The sequence below is a fragment of the Microtus pennsylvanicus genome, chromosome 15, assembly GCF_037038515.1.
Source record: "Microtus pennsylvanicus isolate mMicPen1 chromosome 15, mMicPen1.hap1, whole genome shotgun sequence".
Taxonomy (NCBI): Eukaryota; Metazoa; Chordata; class Mammalia; order Rodentia; family Cricetidae; genus Microtus; species Microtus pennsylvanicus.
Window position 1 is genome coordinate 6980154 of NC_134593.1, and position 26542 is coordinate 7006695.

Consider the following 26542-nt stretch of genomic DNA (forward strand, 5'->3'; position numbering starts at 1 on the left):
GAGCCCTTTTGAGAGGAGAACCATATGTCTGGTTTGTCTTATGTAGTCCTAGGTCATGGCTGCTGCTCCTACATACTTATTAATAATGCCCTTTATGCCTGTTCCTCTTAGAAAAGTGACAAATGGTCGCTTTCACATTTGAGAACCCTGTATTAGTTGATTTCTTGTTTAACTATGATGAATTATACCACAGAAGTCACTTAAGAAAGAGAAAATGTGTTGGGGCCCTTTGTTTCAGGATGGCGTACTTTGTAGTAGAGAAAGCCCAAGGCAGAAACATGAAGCAATCTTCTGGTTATAGTGTCTATAATCACACAGGCAGATTGGAGAGGCAGAGTGGGGGAAGACTAGTGATTGACTTAACTTCTTTCTCCAGTTTTACTCAGCTGGAGACTCCAAATTCTTTGGATGTTGCTACCCACATACAGGGCTTTCTCAAAGAAATGTATCTCCTAGGTGATTCCAAACTCATTCAAATTTACAGTGAAGATTAGCCACCACAGATCCCAGTGTGAGAATCTGCCATGTAAATGGACCAAAGGTGAAAAATGTTTGGTGTAAGAAGATCTGTTAGCCTGGGGCTCAGAGGCAGTGGCCATAGAGAATTCAGGACTGTGAGGTTGACTCTGCCTTCCTGCTGTGGGAGCAGGCCCTGAGCAGCCACATACAGGGTCAGGCTTCAAGCAATAGTAGTTAAGAGACTAAACCGAGAAGCAGAGCTAGCAGAGGCAGGAGAGGGGAGTCTAGCTCCTTTCCAGAAAATGGGAGACAATATATGCTCATTGTATTAAGATGTCAAAAAGTCTATTGGGGTGAGGACCATACTTTTCTGGGGATCACATGGGACTTTGATTTTTCTAGTAGCTAGCATGCTCTCAAGAAACAAGGGTATAAATCTCATAAGATATCAGGTTGGGGTATTTTGACAATTTCAGGGTCACACATTTGTAACTCTGAACATTAAGGTCATTTTCATAGCATTACTATCCAGGGAGGCCTCATGATCTCCCTATTTTCTTCTCTTTGCCTGGCCTCTGCTTCTCACTACTATTCAAATTGCTCTCTCTAGCTTTTCTGAGTAAAACATCCTCTACCCAACACAGGAGTGCTGCTTCATCAGGGAAGTTGGGAGGATGAGCAGCTGTGCACACAGCTGTTGTCTGGAAGCCCTTGGCACTGCCCAGCTCTGTTTCTGATGAGCACATGCTTTTCAGATGGCATTGCCCAAAACATTTTAGCCACACAAAACTCTCAGAATACCACTCAAATGCTGTTGGCTAGACTGGGACTCTGGGAGTAATTTTGTCAGGCACAGCAAGACTTAGTACCTAAATTCTGACGACTCAGCATTCCAAAAGCACACTCCATCTTCCCACCTACATTGAAAAATCTGTTCCCTAAATGTCTCCTCAAGAAATAGAAAGCATTTCCTTTGCCTATGTCTATTGACATGGTGTTTGAGCTGGGAGAAAGGATGAAGGGTTATGTGAAAGCCTTCACTCTTTGGGATGTCAGAATCTCCTTGGAAGAGTCCTAATTAAGAACTCAGATGATTGACAGGTGGTGGAAGCTGGAGAAAGTACACTTGACATGCACTAGAAGTCAGTGTCTGTGCCGAAAATGTGTGTGTGTGTGTTGGCAATTGAAACATTGAAAAATCTTTGCAGGTGATGCTATACTTTTGTTCTTCAGTTAAATATTTAAGAAAATAATCTGAGACAGCAGCCAATAGCTTTTGCTCTTTTTTGAGCAGGATATCCTATCACTTGATAGCAGTTAAGTTTCAAATTTAATTGGATTTATTTTCTATACTGTGCGATCATGCTGAATATGACCTTTGGATGTATTTTTCTTTTGAGGTTAGCATTCTGTGAAGAGCCACATCTTGTTTACTTATTGCTGAGGGCAGTCTATGTTTGGCAGGAATGTAACCCTCTAAAAGATGGACCAGACAAATTATATACGACATTCTTGCCATGCTCTGTGTTTGCATGCCCTGTAGCCCATTTTCCTATCCTTATGATGTTGGTGTAGAATGAGATCACATTCCCTTAATATTCAAGTTATAAAGCTGTGTAATCCCAGCTGATAGCACAAAAGCAAAATTCTTCCTCATCCTTTTCACTAACGAGCTCAGATTAGTTCCCCAAGACACTTTTCTTCATCTCTGAAATAGGTGTAATAGCAATAACTTCTACCATTTAGAGTTGTTGTTCCTACTAGATGAGAAAATACACATGAAAGCACAGCCCAGTCCTGCTTCACGGGGGCTGATTAAGAACAGTCCCAGTCCCCAAGCATGGGTGGGACAGTTCTGGTTATATGTGCTAAGAGTATAAAAATCAGAACCAGCTTGCTCCACAGGGGATCCTCATGGCCCCATGGGTTAGTGTTATTTTCTTTGGTTTCTGTGTGAGAAGGGAGCTCAAAGGCTTTGCAATAGTTAGCCAGATAGAAATATAGGGCAACCTCTCTTCCTGATTAGCAAGCTGCTTCCGCACATCACTTTAGAACTGGTATCCAAATGCTACCCCCTCTCAAGAAACTATCTGAAGAGTTTCCTATGATGGTAGATATATTCTATATCTATATGGTGCTATATAGTAGCCTTTGGCCACATGTGGTTACTCAGCACTTGAAACCTGGCTAAGTTGACTGTAGAAATGAGTGAAAGATTTTTATTTCATTTCAATTGCTTTAAACAAATAAGGTAAGATAGCATGTATCTGTAATTCCAGCACTTGTGAAGTTGAGGTGGAATGATTGTGAGTTCGAAGCTACCCAGGGTCATATAGCAAATAATCAATAAAAAAATACCAGAATAGTTTTATATGGCAGTGCATCATTTGAATGATGAAGCCTTAGCTTTCTTAAGCTAATATACTCACAAACACCACACACACACCATACACACACACCACACACATACACTACTCAAACCACACACATAAACCACCAACACACCATCCACACATACAATACATACACATACCACAATACACAGACAACCACACACACACACACACAAACATTCACACACACACACACCAGGCATGCATACCCCTATAATTGTTTCTGAGGTACATATCCATTGCGTGGAAAGGTTGGAAGGGGTTTCTAAATCCATCTCATGCTTTGCTTCAAACTAGCCCTCCGAAAGATGAAAAAAATCATCTGAAATTCTTCACTCTAGTTCATCTGGAGCTGGAGCACAAGCTTCACAAAATGCCTGACAGGAGGGAAAAAGAAGAAAGAGCAGTCTACAGTCTACAGATGCTGCAACTGGGCTTGCCCCTGAAGACAGACACCACAAGAACGTTTCTTTCTCAATGTCTTCGAGTCACCCTCTCCAGGCTCTCCAGACCAGAAAGAATTCCCTTTACCTTTATTTTTAACATATGCCTTCTTTTCTCTCTCAAGATGCCTGGTAATGAAATTCTGATTATCTTGGTCTCATAGCTCTTAGGATCCAGTTAGAAAAATAACACTATGTACAGTCTATATATTTTCTCTAGAACTAGACCGAGTCTCAGGAATAACGTATGTTATTACAATAGGATCCCATTTCATCCTGATAATAGCAAATGAGATAGATATTTGTACGAGCCTGGACTGGTGTGTAAGCAGAGTCTGAGACAAAGGCTTATTTCCAGGTGTTATTTGGTAATGGGATTGGAGAAAATGGATTTAAGTAGCAGAGGGAGTAAGGAAAGAAAGCAGCAATGTGTTAGCATTTATCATCTAGCTCTCTGGGAAAAAATAAAAAACAAAAATGAAACCTAAACCTGACTTGTGAATGTACACCTCTTTGTTGTTGAGACAAAGAACCTGACAAAAGCAGCTTCAGGAAGAAAAGTTTGTTCCGTCTCACGGTTTGTGGGTGCTATGCACAACTACACAGTAGTCAGGGTTGCAGGAATCTGAGGCATCTGCTTACACTGTGACTGCAGCCACAGAGCAGAGAGGTGGATTCTGGTGTTCACACTGTGTCTGCAGCCACGGGGCAGAGAGGTGGACACTGGTGCTCACACAGTGTCTGCAGCCACGGATCAGAGAGGTGGATGCTGGTGCTCACACTGTGTCTGTCGCTAGTGCTCAGCTCACTCTCACCTTTTTATTCAATCTGGGATCCCAGAGTCCAGGAAACAGTGCTGCCCACATTCAGGGTGGTTTTCCCTCTTCACTTATACCTCTCTGGAAATGCCCTCACAGACACACCCACAGGTGTGTTTCCATGGTGATTCCAAAGCCAGGAAGCTGACAATGAAGATTAACAGAGATGCTTGCCTCTTTCTGCTGTTTAAATCCTCTCCCATGCCCATTTCGATCTGACGTCACTGAATGTGGAGTTGAAAAGAGAAGCTTCCATGAGTCACAACGAGCTGACTCTAAGGTGTTACTGAGAGGAGACCCCATTCAAAGATGGAGTAAAAAATTAGCCATTGCTATTGGCAAATGGGTTCAATTGTCAAGGCACTTTGGAGAGAGTTTGGAGCAAAAGGAGGAAGATTTGTTTGTCAGTTTTCTTTCTGTGTTGGTCAATTATCTTGGGTGCTAGCTTCCTTGTGGTTCTGGGATGAACTGTATGAATGCTGAAAAGATTCCCTGGCATATGACAGCAGCTTCAGGGAAGTTCCAAAGCAGAAAGTGGCAAGCTTTGTGCCTTGAGACACAGCATCGCCACATTGTTCCTTTGAGAGGTTACTTTGTCTGAAACTGTGGCTGAGAGGAAAAATGAAGTGTCCAGTAGCCCACCTCTGGGTCCAGAGTCTCTTTGCCTTTGCCATCTTGCAATGATCTTATCTCTCTTAAAGACTATTTCCACACGGTTATTCAGGCTTAGTCCTGAGTGGGGAACATAGGGGAGAAACATTCCATCTACAACCGATACTTTGCACACTTGTCCAGAAACCCATCCTGGAAATCTTCCTTTTCCTCTGGTGGGAGTGAGATCAGTGATGTCAGTAAACTTGGGTTAGATAGAAAAGAGTTTGTGATAACTCTCCATATAATCTATGTTTTCCTCCCAAACTAGTTACACCTAGCAGCCCATGTGATTCGTTGAGGCAGAATAGGCTACTCTATTTCTACCACTTCCCAGTGGCCTCATGGAATTTCTCTTTTCCTCTTCAAAGTCAAATATTTCTTGCTGCAGTAGGCTTGGCTTTGCCTTAGCACCCTAGGTCCTTATATTGGGTCTTTTCAGCTCCCAGACACCATTTTTGTCCAGTCTGGACCTCTGTAGTCCCTGTGTTCATTGGATTGCAAACCCACATGGCATGACAGCCTATCATAAGTTTTTATGATGCTAAGGATCTAATCCAGGGTCCTGTGCATGCTAGGCAAAGGTCGACCACTGGACCCCACCCCTAAGTTTGCAGTTATTCTTCTGTAGAGCCCTGTCTCCTCTGGATTTCACGCTAAAGTTACAGAAACCCACTTGATATGTGGGTTGGAACACTTTCCTCAAGGACTATGCCTATGACCTTAAAACCCAAAGAAGCGCACGACATGCCACTCCTAGGACTCTTACTTGCCCAGATTGGAAATGAAGTTATTCTATCACCACAGCTCACAAGAGGGTCTACCCTCAAACTACTTCGTTTCACTGGTTATACAGTTCAAATGACGTTTTGGTTGGCTCTGCATTGTCTCCACTTCTTGTAACACTGGATCCTGCACGTTTCTACTGTTCTAGGCACCCTGTTTTCCACTCTAAGACTTGCTGAGCAGTGTACTCACATATACTTTGTCTTTGACAAGGAATTGGTGTCATTTGCCATTTTCTCAGTTGCGTTTGTTCAATGGCTGCCAATTCTGTGCCAGATTCCCTCATTTTCAACACCAGCTTTCAGATGATAGGGAGAGGAAGCAGCTCAGATATTTCAGGGCCTCTCTTCACAGTCATAGGGAATATTCTCCAGGCCCTCCTCTGGAATGTTTGTTGGCTAGGCTTTCAGATCCCCTATATTATCACTGTTCTGTCGTACTCTCTTCTGAACCCCCCAGTTTCATCCAACATGTCTCTCCTATTCTCTGTAGGTCATTACTGTCTCTAGACTTCTAAGAGCTCTTGTAGCAAAACTGGCTCTGGATATACAGCCAGAGCTGAGGAGTATAAATTACAGAAGAATACTATGTGAATCTTTCACTCCCATGTCTTCTAGGTGGAAGTAAGAATTGTACCAGGGTAGGAATTTGTGGGGCTTTGAAAATATGACAATTGGTCCAACAGCTTTCATTTCCTAAGAAGCAGAAACTTCTAATTTCCTCCAGAAGGCAAATTTGACATCAAACTTATGCCAGCATTTGGTGGGCAGTGAAGGAAACTGGTTGTTTCTGCCACAGACACATGTATCAAGTATCCTTAGGTCTGTGGGAAATGTAAAAAAAAAAAAGTAGCTATTATCACAAAATGGTCATCTTGACTATTGACTCCACTTATTTTTATTTTTAAAGTTATTTGGTAATTTCATACCTATATAGAAATATAGAATGTACTTTGGTTACCTTCAGCCCTTCCCCTCTCTCAGTGTCTTCTCCCCAACATTTACTCACATATTCATGTCTTCTTTCTCTTTCAATAACTCATTGAGTCTAAATAGTGCTAGCCACTCAGTCATCTCTATTGGACCATGGACAGCCTACCAGAAACTACCCATCCCTCAGGAGATTCCCGGAAACCATCAAGTGGTGGTAGCTGCTGAGGGAGGGTGGGTCCTTGTGAGCCCCTGCCACATCCATGCTTTCATCCTGTAACGTTGGCTGTAGTTGACCGTTCACTCTTTGTGTAATATAATCCTTCCTGTGGTTCACGGAGACAGGCTTCTGAGAGCTTTCAAATGGCATTACGTTGATTATAGAACTCGTCAATCTAAAACTTATTTACTTTGAAAAAACCCAGAGTGAGTTACTGTTAGCAATTTGCTTATAATCTGAATCAGGTGGTTAAATTCACATTTCCACAAGCTGCTGAGGAGTCAAATTTTGATGTTAATCTGTGATTGGGAAGTACTTTCATTACTGCACGGTGGTGATGATAATTGTGGTGGTTGTGATGATGCAGACACTGTGTGCCAGTCAATGTTCCAAGTCCTTTACACACACAAATTCTATTAAATTCTCACAACCAACACTGTGCAGTAATCGTCCAGTATACCATTCCTGTTTCTGACAGACTTTACTCATTCCTGTTCCTAGTCCTCTTTTTCTTAGTTCTCGAAAGGATCACTAGTGAACTGAATAAGATTTATGGGGTAATTCCTCCATCTACACCAACCAGGGAAATCCAGTAATGGCCCATCCTGAAGCTATGTCTGGAGTCCTCTAAACCAGTCCATCAGATATTTATTCCCATCTCTCATTTGTCTTCCCTCTAGGATCTAAGCAAGCATCAAATATTTATATAGTGTGGACACATATATGATGGCCTGTATGTGATGAAAGAGTCTCACAAATACCCCCATCCATCCTTTTCCCATTCAGCTTAATGTTCTTCCCCTTGAACCTGAGCAGGTTTTAGTGTCTTGTTTTACTAATAAAATGGACTCACAGTGTTCTCAGACACTTGGAGGCTAAATTCAAAGAAGCCTTGCAGCTTCCCCTTGGGTTTCCGGGACGTCATGAGCTGCCATGTAAGAAATGAGATGATATGTTTTGGTGTTCACAAACAGCCCCAGCTGAACAGAGCCTTCCTAACCATGCCCAGTACCAAATACATGAGTTAAGTTGTCTTGGGAGTAACATGAATTTACCGCTGACTGACTACAACGAAGTGTCATTGACTGTTCGTTGAAACAAAACAGGAAAAGCACCACATAAGTCCTGCTTGATCCCTAACCTCAGGAAGCATGAAAACCAATAATGTTTTAATGAAATAAGCCATTAACATTTGTAGTAGTTATCACAGGGCAATAGACAACTAGAAAACTCTCTGGATGTGTGCTCACGGTGGTTGCAAGGGGAACGGTGGGGAAGATGGTGTGGTGAGACAGGCCGGGCTTTAGAGAGCATAAATGTGCATGCCCTGAAGAGTTTCTGCTTTCTGTGTTCACCCTGAGCTTCTGTCGAATAAGAGGAGAACATACTAGTTGCTTTCATTTCCAGACACTAGTGCCTGTTTGCATTTTTTCCCCTGGGACCAGGAATCATCCCCTTCTCTTCTGGCTTTGGTCATTTAAAATAGCTTTCATTTTATGGAACAAATGAATCTAAATGAAGACTCTAAGGTCCGTCCCTCTCACTTCATGTCCAAAGTCATGCCTTATGACTGCCCACTTCATTGATGTCCAGGTATGGAAGCCTGGGCAAGAAAGCTATAATAATGAAAATGTTATTCCCACAACGTGGTCTTCTAGAAAGAATTCCATAACCTATAATAACTACATGTGCTTTAAAGCAAGAAGGTGAAGATAATGCCACAAAGTGTCCCCATTACCTTGGTGGGAAAGCAGAGGTGAAGAGAAAACCATAGCGTGTCCCCATTACCTCCGTGGGAAGGTAGCGGTGAAGAGAACACCATGGCATGCCCCCATTACATCTGGGAAAGCAGGGGTGGAGAGAATGCCATAGTGTGGCCCCATTACCTCTGGGAAAGCAAGGGCCTGGGAGAAATGTTCTTGGTTTTTTATGTGTGACCAAAGATGATAAGACAAAACACCAGGTGTACTTGTATTTGCTCAAGCTAACTGTAAACGTCACCTCATGTTTTGTTTGCTTTAATAATAAAAATGAGAAGTCCTTTATTTGTACTACTCGAGCCATAAGCCTGGAGTTCCCTAAAACAACATTTGCTTTCTTCTACTAAACAGCAAACCAGCAGTGACAAAGCAGGATAGCAGAATACCTCTTTTCCGTATGTTCCTAGAAAACTGTTCCTCTACCTTTTGGGAAAATGGTAAGGTGTGTGGGATACAACTGAAGTAGTGATTTATGTCTGTAATCCATTGTTGTGGGGATAAATAACTCATGGTTTACAAGTGGCTGCACGGGCTCTCTGGGTGCTTAATATATACACTTCTCTTATCCTGCATGGCAGTGCTTGCATAAAGACTCTGGTGTGTACTAGAAACAGAAGCTATCTTCATCACCCAAGCGATTGGAGTAAGTAGAGTAGATGCTTTGTGGAGAGCAAGGAGCCTGAGCTTTTCATAGGTCAGGGCTGCATGGCTCATTTGTGGTAGTTACCACAAGGCGATAGAAGCTAGAATACTCTAAGGGTGGTGTTGGCGGTTGGAGTGCGAATGGTGGGGTATCACCTCTCTGGAGGCAGTGGGATCTGGGAGGATGGAGCTGATCAAATGAGGAGAACTGAAGTCTTATGCAATAGCCAACTTTATTTATAGCTCCAGACAATTTATAGTGAGCGTTAAGAAGGATCACATGAGAAAGTTCGCTTGAGTCCAAGTTGTATACAATCAGAAGGACAAGCTGCATGCATGTGGAAAAACACATTTTTCCATAGAGGCCTATAAAGGATGGTTTAAACATTTAATTGAAAAACACCAGCAAGCAATAATGAGTAATCCGTAGTAAACTCAGCCCTATGTGTTGCACCTGGGAAGAGAACAAAAACACATTCTAAGAACAATTCTGTGTTCTGCAGAAACCGAGGTCACAAGACCCTTTTCTTATTTTCTTGGAGTGTGCTCACAGGCACTCAGAATTCTCCTCACATGACTCCATTCCTGGGCTGTGTTCTGACAGTGGGGTAGCTGTGTAGCACACAGGCTGTTTGCATGAGTTTTGGGGTCAAGTGGTTTAACTTCTCTGTCTTGCTTTATGGAATAAGCTTAACAGCAGTCCCGGTGCCCTAGGGTTATTGTGAAGACTGAGTGACTTCGCACGGGCAGGGCATTCTGGTCAGTGTTCTGTACTAGGAGAGGCGCTAAAAGCTGGTAATTGATATCATCATTATGCTCCATATCAAAGGCTGTGTGATCTTGTCTGTAGTCGTGGGCACAGAACATTAGGCTTCCTCACAGCTAGAGCATTCGGGAGGTGTGAAGATGGAGGAGACAGGCTGGGGTGTGGTGCTCTGTAATCACTACTCTTACTCCCTGACTGGGGCTACTGCATGCTCCTGGGAGAAGAAAAGGAAACTAGAGACCTATGGTGAAAGCCAGGAGCTTGGGACTAGGTGAATCAGATAAATAAATATCCTGAGCCAATCGTCCCAGTGCTTGGAGCTTTCTATGCCTTCCTCTGTCTTCCTATGAAAGAGAACTTGTGAGTCACCTCCCTCCCTCTTTGACATAGTGTTTTGGGACTGCCCTTTTCCCTCTTTCTGCTGTTAGAGCAACAGCTACTAGGTTGCAGCATGCCCAGCAAATTAGCTCAACATTCTACTGAGAATCTATCTGCTTCTCTCAGTTTGGCTGCTACCTTTTTTGCTCTGGTCATTGTTGTGTCCCATCTGGACCCCTGCTGTGGCCTTCTGAAAGCTCGAAGGTTCTGATCCTTCACAGAGAGTGTGCACAGCAGTTTCTAAAAAAAAAAAATGGTCAGAGAAGCTTCATAAAATAATGGGCAGAGTTCAGAGCAGATTCATCAGTAGTCAGTGCTGAGAACAAGTAGTGCTGAGTGCTCACCTAAGGATGACATCTATAGCACTTTCTCCAGGGGACATTGCAGAGGGGAGTAAGATTGTAAGAGCAAGATGATGGGGCAAGAGAGTTGTGAAATGCTGTCCCCTTGATATGGGGTGGTCGTAGCAAGCATGAACACAGAGCAGCTGTAGGGACCTGAATAAGACCTATGCTCACTCACCCGCAGAGATGGGAGGAGAACTGGTTGGAAAGAAGAAGGGTGTCAGGAGGAGTGGGAATCGGTTAGAGAGGGTAAGGGGTGAACATGATCACATCACATTGTATACATGCTTGAGATTATTAAGAATAAAATAAATTAGTTACAAAGCTAATTTAAAACCGTATCCTAAATGAAACACCAATTCCAAGCTTAAAATTTGCAACGGTTTCTTAAAGTTTAGAATGAGCTAAAAATCTGCCTGTGATTTACAGGGTTCTGTGTGCACCTACTTCCTGCATCACCTCCGAGGCCACATTTCACTTTGGTTCATTCTCTGGACTCTTTGTCACCAAAGACAGCTTCTTTATGATGTTCATGGTACCCTCAGGGAGGTGAGCTGTCACAGTGCCCAGCTCTCACCCTAGACACGCCCTCTCAGGGAGGTGATCATCACAGTGCTTAGTCTCACTCTAGACACGCCTTGTCATCAAGGTTGTCCCTGATCCTGACAGTTGAAATGGCTTTCTTAAACTGCTCTTCCATCTCAACCTCGTATTTATTTTCTTCTTAGCACTTTATCACAGTTTCATTTTCTAAACTTGTTTCATTTTTGTTTTTCTCCATCAGAGTACAACCTCTGTAAATACATTGACTGACTTTTTATGCCTTATTAACAACATAAGTTAATGTACCAAATTCAAGCCTGATTTACCGGTTCAGGAGGTACATAATGTAATATTTATTACTTAAATAGATATGTCAATCTAAAAATGGTTCACATCTTTCAGTCATTAACATTCTGTCTCTGTGACAGTGGGCTTCATGTGTCTAAGGGACGCATGAACTTTACACAAGTCAGCACCTCACTTTACATTTGCACTGACTATTTACGATCCAGATTTTGAGACAGCCGTACAACCACTCTCATTTCCCCTACTTCCTGTGGGAACTGCAATCATACTTTCATGATCCCTTGCTGGTAGACTTACAGTTTAATACGTTGGGGTTATAATAGTGTAATTTAACTTCAGCTACTTTAAAAGGCAAGAAAAAAGTTGATCAAAGGATGTTAAGGCACCTCACAAAACTGGAACTTAGAAAATAACCGGGCTTCTAGGAGAGCTCAACTAGAGATCTGGAAGAGGATAAAAGACCCAATGCCCAGACCACCTTCTCTCTGCTTTCTGGCTTTGCTTTTGCTGTACACTTGCAAACAATCTGTTTTATTCTCAGTGGAACAGCTTCCTTTGAAGTCACGTGGCGTAGTGTGCCAACGATTGTCAATTTAGCTCTAAAGTTCACAATGCTTCAAATCCAGAATCTTTAAATGTTATTTTCTGAGTCTCCAGCATTCTGGTTGGTTCTACTGACATGGGGCTTACCTCTGAAGTCATAGGGCTGGGATCATGTTTTATCATCATGGTTTTAAGAGCAATTGATGGGCAGAGGAAGACAAAAGGCGACCATGGTGGCTCGAAAAGACACCACTCTGAGTGCCACACAGTCTTACACAAACACGTGGTTGGCTCAGCTGAGCACTCAGATGTCAAGATGATCTGTCTTCAGAAACACGGCTGCTTCCTGCTTGTCTGTTCCCATAGCTTACCCAATGCTTGTGACGTTACCTGCCTAAAAGGTGGTCTCTGCCTTGCCTCTAAACTCAGCTTTCTCTCAACTAGCATAGCAGATCCCTCTTTTAGGTAAGCCAGCTGTTTATACAGTCACCGGAGGTCCTCGCTACCCTCTCTTCTCACTGACTGGGGCTCAGGCTCTCTGTCTTTGGGTGGGGAAAATATGATTTCTCTCAGGTGAGGGCATAGACTCAGAGTTGTTAGTTAAAGGGCTTGAGCCCACAAGGCTAGGTAGTGTTAAAACCTATCTTAGAAGCTAGCTTCCTGCTTATATGTGCTGCAATTGACTTTATGAATTTAAGTATCATTATGTTTGAAATTCTGTGATAGTAATAGCTGATAGCTGGGAAATACTGTAGCTCTGGTGCCGGGAATGGAGGAGTGAAAATTCACATCTTTTCTTGGTTAAGAGAATGGTCTGAGCAAATTTAAGGAGGATGCTGGGAAAAGTCCTTCAGTGAAGATAATGGAGAGATGAAAATAATGTGTGTTATATTTCCTTTCCCTCACAAATGAAGAGGAGGGTATAGGCCGAGGGAAGGCTAAAGCTGTGGCCTCCTCCTCTGAGGCCTCCACATAGCCTCCCAAGGGTTTCAGTTGCACTGGGAAGGGAGTGAAAGCTTCAAGCTTTCATTGTCCAATAGTACATCACCGCCACCCAAAGGCACTCTGTGCTCGTCCTGTGGTTGAGTGGAGGATGATAATTCCCCTCACAAGAATTCAGTTTACAGATAACATTTTCAGAAATCTTACATCTCCTTGTTCATGTCTGTGCTCTTCTTGATGCACTAGAATTGAATGCCTTTAGCAGGAGTGTGGTTCCTTCTAAAAGAATGGACAACTGCCCCTGGTTATGCAGTGGTCCAATTAACCTGGCGGGTACCAAAATTCCACTGTACACCAAGCTGCTGAAGTCTTAATGTAATACAGAAAATGTTGCTAAGTTTGTCCACTGGAGAACATCTTCTCATGATTTCCAAACATGTGAGAGAGAGCCCAACCATTGTCAGTCACCAGCTCCTCTACAGCATATAGGCAGGAGGAGGGGTCAATATCCAAGTGACTTTGGTCACTATTTGGTTCAGAGTCTAAACTCTTTAAAATCCAGCATGTTTGAGTACGTCCTTTCTTTATACTTGTAACTTTACCCCATGGGCCACGAATGACACTGAAGCTGTATTCTGGAGAGATCCGAGTTGCTTTGAGCTACTCTTCTTCTAGTGGCATAACAGGAAAACCGTCCTTTAAAAGTGAATTTTAACTACAGTCCAGTAGCTTTAATCCAGTTGGTGCAACCACTATTAACTTCAGAATATTCTCATTAACTCAAATAACGAAAGAAAAAAGAAAAAAAGAGATGTCTCATTCTCATGTTAATTGATATCTCTCTCCATGTTCTTATTCTCCAACCCCCCAAACCAGTAATTTGCTTTATGTAGATGAATCTCAGAATTTATATTTATATAATTTTCAGTGGTATTGAAATATACTTGTCAAATAGAAATCATATGTAGTGATAGTCTGAAATACACATACATGCACTTGATGTAATTACCACATCAAGTTAATTAATACATCTCATCACTTCACAGTTACCTTTTATGTGGTATTCATCTTATCACTGAAACTATGACTCCTCTGACCAACTTATCCCTACTCCCCCACCCCAAGCCTTAGCAGCCAGCATTCTGTTCTTTACCTTCAGGAACTCACTGAAATGTTTTGTCGTCTTTTGGTATCTGGTGTATTTCACTTGGCATAATGTGACATCACTCGCATTGTTATAAATAACAAGATGATTTTGAAAGAAAAATATAACTGAAGTCAACTGTGGTGAAGTTCTTGTGCATGGTGGATTTTGTTTAAAACTATGTTTAAACTCCTGCCTATAATCCCAGCAGGGATGACCTTGGGAGGCAGGGGCAGGAAGATTATCCCAAGTTGAGGTCATTCTGGTTGATGTAATCAATTCCATATAGATATATGTGTATATATGTATGTATATATATATATATATATGACAGATAGGTAGATAAACAAATGAACTAATAAATAGATAAGCACAAAAGCCCACATTAAAACAATAACATGATGTAATAAGATGGCTGAGCAAGCCTGATCTCTAGGAACCATATAGTAAAAGGAGAAAACTGACTCTCTATGTTCTTTTTTATAAAGGATTTATTTATTTATTATGTGTACAGTATTCTGCCTGCATGTATGCCTGCATGCCAGAAGAGGGCACAGATCTCATTACAGATGGTTGTGAGCCACCATGTGGTTTCTGGGAATCGAACTCGGGACCTCTGGAAGAGCAGTCAGTGTGCTTAACCTCTGAGCCATCTCTACAATCCTCTATGTGGTTCTTTTAGATTCGCACACATGCTGTGCTATGGGCAGCCCTCCCACACATGAATAAATAAATGTAATAATGATCTAAAAGAGCAAACATAATAAAAAGATCCCCAAGACTAAGGTTACCCCACTCCCGTGCTGAAGAATAAAGATGAAAAGCTGAGACCTAAGCTGCCCTTCACGTAAGTAGAGGCACTCTAGAGGTGTGTTTCACAGTGGAGGGGGCTGGGACTGACTTTGTATGTTACATTCTTGTTTACCCTCCTCCCACACATACATCGCCAGATTCATAAATTAGGGCACTAAATTCACTGGTTTTAATACATTAAAATCGAATTGTTTAAAAATGTAGTGGTACTGTGTGGGCCTAAAGTTTAGAATCCAGGAATTAGAGCTTTACAGTATAAAATTTTAACTTAAACAAGACTGTGGGAGTCCAGTTTACCTTGTTGCAGAGATTATATTATGTTGACATTTTTAGAACCCTGCGTACATCTTAATGAGGGCTGTGCTCAGTCTAGACGCCTCTTCTGGCGGAGATGCACTGAGTCTTTCACAGCCTGCATTGGGACACTTGGCCGGTTTGTTAATTTCTGTATTGTAGTTGTGAGATGGAAGTAACGTCGAAGCAAGACATTAATGTGCTAACTCATTAACCTGAGTGTGGTCCATTAAGGTGAGCAGAGACAACTCTGAGAATGGACCTAAGTCAGAGTAACGCATCCTGAAGAAGAACTTCCTCGAAGTTGTTAACATAGCTAAAGGGGGAAATGCCTTTCAGATGTCAGCATGGGAGTAAGGAAAAAAAGGAATTCTCCAAGTCCAAGGCCTCGGTGCAGTTCCTGCATCACCCAGAGAGGTGGCCAGGGGCCAAGGACATTAGAGTCAGATGCTACAGGCCTGATACTTTCAAACATCTGAGTTTTGGAGCCAGCTCCCCAGGTCTGATTGTGACCTCACCAAGCAGCCTTCTTCCTAATTATAAATTTGGCTTCCTGGAACAGTTTTACCCAACAGGGAGTTGCAATGCTGGCCAGATCATTTTGGAATCTTGGCAGATACATTTCTTTTATAAATAATTGGTTTGTAGGCTACTTCCTGTTCTGAAGGGGTTTTTATTTATGCATCTCTGGTGGGTCCATCATCCTTGCTAGATCCCTTAATTTTGACAGCTATCATCACATAGCTGTCCTGGTGACTTCATAGCTCCCTATTAGAGTTGGATGATTTTTACTTTCATTCTATGTGTGTATGTATGTAATTGTATATATATATGTATGTATGTATGTATACACACACACACACACACATATTGACCCAGGCTGGTCTTCGGCATCCCTCTGCTTCAGCATCCCAGTTGCTGAGATGACAGGTATGTTAGTCACAGGAATATTTGAACCAGATTCCAGTGGTTTCATCTTCGTATTTTTCTTTGTTTGAAGCTTGATTTTTTTTGAAAGAGGCAGAATCTTGTTATCTTGTTATGTAAGCCAAGCTATCCCCCCGCTTCAGCTTCCTGAATGTGGGCTTACAAGTATGTGCCACCATGTCTGATCATCTTCATTTGTGTCTTTTTCAAATACTTGATTTAATTTTGGTCTATGTTACTCTCCTGAAATGAATACCTGATGTGATACTTTTATTGTGGGTCTCAGTGAACATTCTGATGAAAAGAAAAAGCTTGGTGTTTCTGATCAAGAACTATGGGCACATATTAGGTTATCCTTTGCAATTTAGTCAAAGGGACTAGCTCAAAAGCAGGAAAAGATCTTATTGTAGCATTATTTATAATATAAAAAAAATCTTGCACCACTAAGAGCTCTCAAAGCACATCTAAATAAGTCTTGGCATTTTTCCTAGGTTATTATATAGCTATAAATTAGTTACGAAAATTATATAGCAATGTGGAAACATGAGAGAATGTTTACAAAGTGTTACTTTTAAAGCAGAAAATAGAGAATTCTTGTGTTATTTCTATCACAACTTATGGGAGATCAACATACAATCTTAGTGATCTATAGACCATATAGAACTGTGCAGAAACACTGTCGTGGGAACGCTCATGTACTTGAGTACCTTGCCTTTCCAAGAAAATGTTAATGGTACACAACGTCAGGTTTCGTTATCGCATGTCCACCCAAGCATAGAGGAAATATGAATGTATCTATCCTTCCTAGTCCACATCCCACTTGGCCCCTCCTCTCCCACTGGTCCTCTTCTTGCACGGTAGTGTCCCCATTATGTTCACGTCTTTTTTTTTCCCATCATTATTTTTCTGATGAACATTTGTCATATATCAGTTAACATAGTGACTTCTCTTCCATGTTATAATATTAAATGCAATTATTGTGTTTTGCAATAAAAGCAGTGAAGGGTAATTCTAAGACAGACAGAACACCACCTTTTCAGCCTAATGCTTTCTTTATATTGTCTGGCTGTGACAGTATTCTAGGATAAACACCTAGTTCTTACCGCTTCCAAAGTCGTTGGCACTGTACTTTACATATTAAGTGCTGTAGGAATTCCTATAGCCAGTAGCCTTTAAGTTACCCGCCCACTTGGGCGTGGCCTCTTATACTATATTTGCTGATGTAAAGTGCACAGTCACTCTCTCTTCCTGCTGCGGGATACAGTTCGCTGTTTCCTGTTGGAGCAGAGGACTGTGATCTGTGAGTCTACCCCTAAATAAATAACCCTTTATTATACTCAATTCTGAGCTAGTGTGGGATTTCTTTTTAACATCCATCTTCAATTAAGATTTTCTAAATTTGTGGTAAATCTTTTAAGAGCTTTCTTTGGTTAAAGCACAGGATTGTTTCTTGTTTCAGGTGTACTGGCTTGAGGCCAGGATTCAAGGCTCTCACCTGTAGGGGCATTTCATTTGTATTTTAATAAGTAAAGTTTGCCTAAGGATAGAAAAGTAAAACAGCCACACTGTAAGGCCAGCCTTACAGATCAGACAGCAATGACACACACCTTTAATTCCAGTAGCTACACTAGCTGCCAAAGAAACCAGGCAGTAGTTGTGCATGCCTTTATCCCAGAACTAGAAAGGATTATAAAATGGGAGGAGACAGCTCTCATTCCCAGTCTCATTCTGAGGTTTCCTGGAGGCAGGATCATCATTTTTAGACGGAGGTCAAGGTAAGAGCCAGTGGCTGGCTGCTTTGCTTCTCTGGTCTTCAGCTGAACCCAATATCTGTCTCTTCATTTTTATTAATTGAGCTTCACTCTCCATCACCTTGCCAAAGATCTTTAACTCCTGTTAATGTCCTCAGGTGTCACATGACCTCCTCAGACTATGGTATCTAAAACCTCTTTAACACTATATTGGTATTTGAAAATAAAATTTTAATTTGGATTTACTTATCTAAATTCTATACATTTCCTGAGAACATATTTGATGTATGAAACTAATTTTGATTTTTTTCTAACTATGGTAAGATTAAGAGCTATTTTTAACAATTTATCGTGTGCTTCAGAGTGTGGAGAGATTTAATTTTTGGCATGTTTCCATGGAGTTTCTCATGTTTAAGCATTTGCATTATTCTAGAGTTCTAATCCCATAGTTGTCAATGTGGAGGGTGCACCAAAATCTCCTTGAGGGCTTGTGCAAAAACAAGATGGTAGGCTCCTCCCACAGTCATTCACTCTGGAAATCAGGAGTTTGACCGGAGAGTCTGCATTCTCATCAGTTCCAGTTAATGGCAGTTGCGCTTGGCCAAAGAGCACACTTTGAGAATTACTGATCTGTAGAAATGTAAATAGAAATGTAAGAATGGATGTAAAAGAACAAGGGTATGGTACATTTGTGGCAGTGCTAGAATTGTGAAGGGTTGGAAGCCATTGGAATGACTGTCAAGAGTTTGTAGAGTTGTGTGATTGCAGCAGGGGAGGGTGCTCTCTCCGAAGAATTAAGTCTACATGTGACAACAGCTCTGTGACTTAGTGGAAATGAGGAACCCATCTTATGACTTAAATTGAACATATTTAACAATTTTATTTCACTTACAAAGCAGCTTTTGAAAGAGGAGACTGCCTTCAGCTATGCTCCTTACGGGCTCTGCACTTGTTGAGTTAATTGGAGCGGAGCAGACAGGGAAGGCAGACTCCATGGGGAGTCTACCTGAGGTCAGGGGCGATGGTGTCCCCAATAAATTTCTAACAAATGTGCATTTTTTTCTCAACAAGGACTCATGATCTCAAGGTCATAAGTCAAAGTCTTTGTCTGTATAAAGCTTTTGGACTTTCGTAAAGAGCCAGAATTTAACAACGCATGCCATCAAGATGAAGAAACAATTATAAATTTGTGTGACCTTTATGATAACTGGAATTTAAATATTTACTGAGCTTCTCTTTTACCTATCAAAACAAAGGCTAATTGTGAATTCATTGTGTTACCTTCAAAAGCTCCAAATGTACCCAAAGGCAGGCTCCTGTTATTAAAGTTGATGATTCCCTGCCTCAATTTAGATCAAGGGCAACTTAAATTATTTGGGGTTTATAATATTTTAACTCTATACTGATTACAAGAGAGTTTCTGTGGATCTATCTTCCCTTATCCTCTCTCTCTTAACCTTCTTAGTTTCCTCTTCCCCATCTCTTGTGTTGGGAATTGAATCCACAACCGCAAACATGCTAGGAAAGTCTTTTATTACTGAGCCACATCCTCAGCCTGGAACTGTGCTCCCTCACTTCTCCCTGTACTTCAGATCCCCCTCTGGAAGACGATCACAATACTAAGGAGTGGGTATGGGGATCACCTCAGGGCATAAGCAGAATTATGTTCAGAATATAACAATCCCCATCACACCCAGACATCCTTGATTGGAGTGAGAGACATGCAAGTTACAAAAGAAAAGATACTCAAACTGCTCTGAATAGACTTTATGGTATATTAACTTATTCCAGAAGAGGCCTTAGAAAAAGCCTCTTCCCTGCAGATAGGGCTCCAGTAACAAAGCTAAGCAATGATTCTGCTCAAGGCTAGCTTGGTAAACCAGGGAATTTATTGGGGCTACTTCTAGGAATGTGGTTGAGGGACTGCTTAACAGGAGCTTTGTATAACCCTGGAAACCCCTACTGTAGCAAAGGTAACAATGGCCAGGCTGCATGGGTGGAGCCCCGCTTCAGAAAAGTTTCTGTCCCCAGTACATGCCGTGACTGTATGCAGCTGGGGTAGCTTACGACTGGAGAGCAGAAGCGCAAGGCTGGGCTCTGGAGGGGAGGAGTCAGCACCTTCCCCAGTCTTCTTTCTGTCAGCAATAGGAACAGGACAAAGCTTGTGGAGATCTCTTGTGGGTTATCATGGCAGATCTGATCAGGATGGAAATGTCTGTTATGCCCAAAGGACAATGATTCACGTCCTTCATTGTTAGCCTAGAGCTGGCAGGGGAAGACTATGCTGGTGACCGCTCTCACCTTGGGAAAAGGAGGGTCTTAGTTAATAAGTCACTACCCATCGGGGGTTTCCCCTGAATAATACCTTCACTTTTATTTTCACATGATGTATTTATTTAGTAATACTTATGGGATTAAATGTCATTAAAAACAATGCATTTCCTTTCTAAGAAAGAGGTTAACTAACAAGTTAATTTTCTTTAAAAAACACAAAATAATTAAATGATGAAATGAAAAGTAGGAAAATAAAATTATTTTATATGAAAATATTCTTTTTACAACTGAAATTTATCCATTTTTATTCTCAGTAAGAATTCAAAGTCCTATTAATATATAATTATTGGTTTCAATTGTCAACGGCAAACTCTAATCTGACCTTGTTCTAAGATAGTTGCCTTTTGTTCCATTTTCATAAAATGATTTTAAATTCTTGAGGGTTTTAATTTTGTGAAGCAAGTGCTCCAATCTGAAGCAGCTGCCTGGAATAACCAATTTGGTAGAAGCAAGTTATATTTCATTTTTTTGGTATTGTATTTATTCACAGAATTAATCTGTTAAAACCTACATTGTTATTTTATAATTAAAACAGTTTATGTAGCAATTTATTAAGCTATGAAAAAATTGCATTGTTTGCTCTGCTAATGAGCTACATGTCCATCAAGTTTCCTCCTGGGTTAAAATTTAAGATGAGTTATAAAATCAGTTTTCCTCAACTGAGAAATAGTGACACTGGCTACATCAACCACTGCAGGACAGGCTTCATGTTCAGGATCAACATATTATGGACTTCACATCATGTGGGTGTGGGTGTGGGTATGTTTGCCTAATTTTATTTGATTATTGGTTGTGTGTTTTCTTTTTGGGTGTGGTTTTATTTTGTTCTCTTATTTTGGGGAGCTTGTTGTTATATTGGGTTTTTGCTTGTCTATTGAGAAAGAACTTACAGTTTGTCGGGTCGGGGAAGAGTGGATTCGGAAGGACTTAGAAGAGGGAAAGAGTATGATCAAAATATACTTAAATTAAAAGTTTGCTTTAAATAATATAACAATAAAAAAGAAAAAAACCTGAGAAGATTTTAAAAAGTTGAGAACGAGTTAGAGAATCTGAAGTTAGGACTTATCCTGAAGTAGCAAGCTGTTCATTCTCTTTCCAGGCAGCAAAGGCAACACCACGTACCTGGGAAGCCCAGCCAGTAAAGACGTTGATTGGACAGATAGTTATGGAGTGACTGGAAGCTGGGAGAGGCTGCATGCAGACTGTGGGACTTGTAAATACAACATTTCAGGATTCTGTTTGAAATTCAAATCCTGGATCTCTCGTTTAGAATTCTACACAGACAGTGAGGAGACTCTTCTGCAGTGGACTGTGGACCACACACCAAGAAAACATGCTAGGGCGCACTGGCAGGTGTGTCCTGCTGGCAGACTTTGGGTACAATAGTTGTTGCAGCCCAAAGTCTACCTTCCATTCTTCTTCTGCCTGGAGCTTAGAAAACAACAAGAAAACCTGATAGGAGAGGAAATCAGACTTCCTGCAGAGAGAGAGAGAGAGAGAGAGAGAGAGAGAGAGAGAGAGAGAGAGAGACTGAGACTAGGCCTGGCATGGGCTTTTGAAACTTCAAACAATCCACCAACTAGGAACCAAACATTAAGACATTTGATCCTTTGTGGACCGTCCTCATTCAAATCACCATGGTGACATTGTGAGATAAAGAAGAGAGAAGGTGGAAGATGGACTAAGAGATGCCAATCTTAAAATAGAGGGCCTATCTGGGGTTCTCGGGACTGACCAAATTTAGCCACAATTGTCCTTAAAAGAAAAGAAGGAAAGAGGGGAGGAAATTAAAGTGAAGCTATATCAGAAAGACTCGACCTGACATCATTAGCATTGAAGATGAAGGAAGAAGTCACCAGCCAAGGAGTGGTGGCACTTTAGGAACTGGGAAAACTCAAAGATACATTCATACCTGGAACCTCCAAACAGGAATGTAGAAATATTTTAACCCACCATGACCCTTACCAGACTTTATTTCCTGATAGAAGACTGTCAGAGAAAGAACCTACATTGCTCTAAGCCACACGCTTTGAGCAATTTGCTGTAGTGACCATAGAAACCAGTTCTCTAAGTGGGGGTTTTTAGAGTTATAAGATGTGATATAAAACAATACCTTTTTCATGGGAATCAAAGTTATTCTGGAGGAAAAGCTTGGGAGACACCCAGAAATATACAGAAGCCTAGCGGTGCCCATCCATTTCCCTGTGTCTGCTAAGAATGTTTGTTCCAAGGTGTTTTCCAGTACCAGCCACTCCTCTCTCTTCCTGTCTCATCTCTCTCAGCCATGCTGGGTGCTCATCCCACCCCACCCATCCCTCTCCTGTCTGCCTGTGGTTCTGAGTCTCTTCTGCCTCACCCATGGTGGCTTTTTACAGAATCCATGGTGGTGTTTCTGCAGGGGCATGGCATGTGAAATTCTGTGTCAGTCCTTCCTCCCAGGAAAACCCAGGTTAAGTCCACCCTCACTAGATATAGGCAGAAAGGTATTTGAAAAACCATCATTTTAATTTTCTTATTTCCTTTAATAACCTTCCAGGGTTTGTTTAGGTTACTTAGGAAAGTAGGTTTTACATTTTTAGACCTTGGGACAGTTTCACAGACTGTGGAGTATTATTTCTAGAGTTGATTTCAGGAGGTTTTACTTTTTATTTTTAAAGTCCAGACGCTCTCTTCCTGGAGGAAGGCTCATGCAGCAATGGTGGTTCATCCTGCATCTCCCTCTGCTCTCATCCTTTGCACACTGAATGCTAGTGTGTTGGGGAGATTGTTGGTTTGCTGTTACAAGCTGGTGATCTTCCCCTGGGAACTCTTTGCTTCCTGGTTGCACTCCCTCACTGTCCTTTGTCCCCATGACTTCTCCTGAGAAGGGACCCCTGTCTAGGTGGGCCACCTGCTTACCAAAATGGTGATTTAGTTAAGTGGAATTAGCACAAGATCTTCCCGAAGGTTTGCCAATCAGCAGAAGTGCTGAGATACAGTATCCCCTGGGAAGCGTGTCTCTGCATTAAGGGCCAGAACTGAAGCTGCTGGAGATAGGTGGACGGGCATCAAGGTCACCAACTGGCAGGCTGACCCTTGCTGTGAAAGTCAGACCACCCATTTCTACTTGATGCTGCCAGGCTTATTTTCCTGCCTTCTAGGAAACTCTATCACAGAACCTGCTATGGAGCCTACAGTTCTTTACTCTTTTTCTTCAATGAGGCTCCAGCCCCAGGGGTTACTGTGAAAAACAGTGTTGCTGAGCTGAAGAAATGTATGACCCGCTCTAAAGGGCAGCTGTAGCCCTGTGTGTGTACTCGTCTTGGTCTGTGTTGGCTGCTCAATCTTGCCCCCCCCCCCCCAAACTTGGGCAATCAGCGAGAGAACCAGCAAATCATATCCGTAGAGCAAAAGAGATCAGAATTCCCAGAGGGGCTGAAAAAAATCCATGCAGCTTCACCATCAAGACTAAGAGTTCAGGCTGATTTCTTGCCTGGGAAGAGATCAGAACTTCTAGAGATCATTCACCACTCTTCAGAAACGGTCCGGAGGAAAGAGAAGACTTACAACAAGCCTCCTACCTGCTTTGATATTGTAGCCTCCTGGATTACTAGGGCCACGGTCCCATTCCCAGCAGCCCGGCCGATGCTCTTTTCCTACTTCCTGTCCTGTCTGTCTGTTCTTTCAGTTTCCAGCATTCAGTCAATTGCAGGTCAGGTGCCCTTTATACATTTATGAAGCAGGAGGATGGATGAACCTGAGGCTTGAAACAGTTCACTGCCTGGAAGTTGCATCTGCAGGAGGGAGGACAGGGAGGAGCAAGGCCAGAGGAAAGGGAGGAGCTTACAGTATTTCTCCTGGGAGACATACCAGCATGGAAGTTTCCTTTGCACAAAGAACATCTAAGCAATTGCCAGGCCCCTTATTGCTGTAATCAGTGACTTATGTAACCAGCCTCTCAGCCATCTGGGCTGATGTTTGCAGTTGTGCACACTGACGGCTTGTTCCAGGGAGTATGCTCTACACACCACAGAATACAGGATATCATCGAGAGGGCTGAAAGATCTTAGAAAAGAGGTTTCCTTTCCTAATTTAGGTGGAGAATCTGGGCTACAGATGTTCCATCCTATTCTTTCTTAGAGGTCAACTCGAGCTTAGGTCCCTCCTCAGGACTAGCCAGAGAGAATCAGACTACAGACTTTGGAAGTGATGCCCACTTGATCCTATACCTACCCCTTTCAACAAGTCGTTAAAACTACTATCTTTTGCTGGCCCCAGATTTGGGTTCATTTAAAGGTTTTTTTTTTTCTCTCTAACCACACAAAAGCAATTTGTCTTCTTTTTGGAGAATCTTGAAATGCAAGGATATAAATCAAAAATTCAAAAAAGTTTTAAAATTGCAAGTAAAAATATAGTTGCACGTAGCCCAAACTTTGGCTCAACTAGGCGAGAGTTGGAATTCCAGCTATGTGACCTTGAACAAGTTTGTCACATCATCTACATCTACTCTTTTATTTAGTTACTCTCTCACAAGTGCTTGTTAGCCACCTTTCCCGTGCTGGAAATTGGGTAGTTCAGGTCTCAATGAACTTACATCTGAACAGAATTCTCACCCTGTGCAAGATGACAAAAACACCATGAAGTGTTATGCTCAGTCCGTGAGTACCCCAAAAGACCACCAGGAAGACCGACTCACCAAAATGCAAAAGCAAGGTTTATTGTGTGCACATTACAAGCCTGCAGAGACCTCATCAATGTAGCAGCAAGAAGAGGTGCCCCACCCTTCTAGAGGGCACTATTTAAAGGTAAAAACCAGAAAAGTTACAGTAGCAGCATGTGGGATGACAGGTTCGATCCTGATTGGATGACTTTTGTCTAGGGGTGTCCTGGTGAAAAGAGAAGTGTGCTGGCAGGTGATGCTATCTACAATGGTTGGAATGTTAGGAATTACCTTTGCACCTGTTCCTGGGTGGTGCCTGGGTAGTCTTAGTTTGTGGTCTTCCTCAGAAGTAGGTATTACCTTAGGGTAAACTACAGAGACTCAGGCCTCTATTGAGCTTGTCATGGCTGGGTCCTCCAGAAGGAAATCCTCAGGGACAAGGCAAACGTAACAGAACTGAACAGTCTTCTCTGGCAAGGGGGAGGGGGGGTCTGAGGCTTAAAAAACGCAAAGGAAGGAAATGAGCAGAACGTGTGGAAGCATTTAAAGTGGAATAAGAAATATGAGCCGTTGTCCTGGAGCAGAACATTAAGACTGGCTGAGCACAAAGGTCAGAGGAACATGCTGGAAATAGAGGCTGGGAAGGCAGGGAGCTGATAACACTGGGAATTAAAGGCATAGCAGCATTAGCACTAGACCATTTAAAAAAGTTAAAATCCAGTTTTCTTGTTTTCAAATGGTGGTGTGGGGATGATAACAAAGAAGTTATTCTGGAATGGAGGAAAGCATGGAAGAGAGGAAAGGCTCAAGTAGGAATTGCCTTCTGTCTCATGGAGCAGACAGATTGTCTCTCTTCAGGACTAGCTTACTCCCTGGCTCTTCCGTGTTCTCTGCCCAGCATCTCAGCCAAGCAGAGTTTTTCTCTCCTCCTCCAATTGTCCTCAGTGTTCTGCTGAGACTCTGTATCTCCCGACAAGCCAATGAATTATTAAAAATAGTTTGTTTTCCAAGAGATGGTTTTTCATCTCTGCAGATGTCCATAGGGTATAAGAAGCAAGGCTGATGCCCATAGATTACTAAGTTCTTGGGTCCAAATAAAATGATAGCAGCCTTAAACTTACATCCCCCTGCCTCTGAGCAAGTGGAGAGAGTAGGTTTGCAGCCTACCTGTTCAGTAACTCACAATGAGTCAAAGCCTGCACTGTGTCCCCAGTCTGGCCCCTCTGGCAGTTGCTGTGAAAACTCTACTCTTCATCCTTGGCCGGAATCATGCAGTGAGGCCAGGGTGTTTTCTCCAGAGACCCAGGTCATCTATACACTCATTCAAGGTGGAGCCACGACAAGCGCTAGAGAGGGACTGAGTTCATACCTTTAACTTCATAGAGACATAGACCATTGCCCTAATGCCTCATTCAACCCACAAGTCTCTGCGTCCATCTGCTTCTGGTTTTTTATTTGTTTTAAATTTTCTGCCTACTGATGGGGAGGATAGAAAATATAATACAGAAGAGGCTAGGTCTTCAAGTACCTCTAGAGATCACTAAAATCCTGGTGTTAATTCGTGAGTCTTTAATTCTTTACTTCCTAAGTGGGGTGCTGGCAGGGCAACTGGATTTCTTATTCTTCTTAATTGAGCATTTTAAAATTAAAATAAAAGTGGATCATTTCCTCCCATTCCATTTCTTCCTTTAACTCCTCAATGTTCCCACATCTTGTT